Raw genomic sequence first — 1,487 nt, 5'->3', positions numbered from 1 at the left:
TGCTCCTACAGCTGCGATGGCACCAGCACATCTCCTGACAGCTTCTCCTCCCTTTACAGCATGCACCCACCATGTGTTTCAAGGCAACACTAAAAGAGGATTGCAAAGTCAAAGAACCCGTACCTGGATGCGCAGGGCAGGCACGGGAGATGCAGCCTCCCGAGGGAGGGCTCTCCTCTGCACTGGTTCCTGCAGGGCTCTGGCTCCTTCAATAGCCCACGCTCAGCGTGGGGGCCCCGTCACAATGGGCGTCTCCACAGCGGCCACCACGGCTTTGTGATGGCGGCAGCATCGTGCCCATGGCACTGGGCACCCAGGGGTGCTGCGGGAGTCACTTTAGGGGACCAGCCTCTGCCCAGCCGGCCTGGGGACGTCCCTCACAGGCTGCTCTTCCTCAGTGCCTTTGGTCTGGAGGTGGAGCATGCGAGGGGTCACAGCTCAACCTGGGCAATGGAACAGGGCGTCACGGCCACCTACGACAAGTGGAGAGTGACCGACATTGGCACAGCAGAGAATCATGGAATCCCAGACTGGGGTGGGCTGGAAGGGACCTTAAAGCTCATCCACGTCCAACCCTTGCCATGGGTAGGGACAGCTTTCACTAGAGCAGCTTGCTCCAAGCCCCTGTGTCTCTGTGCGCTCCCAGAGCATGCTGGGGATACCCCTAGAAAATCCCAGAGAATGCCTGCAGCACCTCCAGAGCACCCCATGGACCAAACCAGAGCTCATGCATTCACAATGACCATGGTGACTGAGGACCACAGTCGTGGCTGATTCTGCAACTCCCCATATTCAGGTCTGCGAGGCCACAGAACCCCACGGAACCCTTCAGTGTAGGTACTGGGAGACCACAGCTGCCCCAGGGAACACAAGCTACCCATGGAGGAGGCAAGAGCATCTCCTCTGGTGGTTCTTGTCTTGGTGTCTCGGAGTCGATGACACCTGTGGACACAGGAGCGTGGAACAAGGTGGGTGGCGATGGCGATCTTGGGGTGCTTTAGGAGTTGCCAAGAACACGTCAAGTGACTTCCCCAGAGTGGCTGCTTTGGACTCAGTGTGTGAGTTGTGCTGGCTGAGCCGGCAGCGGAGCGCTGCGGCTGCCTTAAATCCTGGGATCTTCCCTCATTTCTTGTGGGGAGAAGAAGGGCCTGTGGGGATGGGACAAGGGGGAAGCGCTTTAACCTGACAGAGAGGGGAGATTGAGGTGAGATCTTGGAAGTTGTTCCCTGTGAGGGTGGTGGGACACTGGCACAGGGTGCCCAGCGAAGCTGTGGCTTCCCCATCTCTGGCAGTGTTCAAGATACAGCTGAAAATTACCTGCCTGTTTCCTTGGTACATGGTTGAGTTGCTTTGGAGATAAATCTGACTCTACAGATCTAACACCAAAAGGAACTGTTCACCTGCATGTGCAGTAGACACACAGATCTCTTACTGTGTCACGTGCACTTGTCAGTTATTGAGGAAAGTATCCATGGGCTGGGAAAGGA

The sequence above is a fragment of the Psittacula echo genome (genome assembly GCF_963264785.1).
Source record: "Psittacula echo genome assembly, chromosome: 19".
Lineage (NCBI taxonomy): Eukaryota > Metazoa > Chordata > Aves > Psittaciformes > Psittacidae > Psittacula > Psittacula echo.
The sequence above is the reverse complement of the archived record's forward strand: the minus strand, read 5'-3'. Positions refer to the sequence as shown.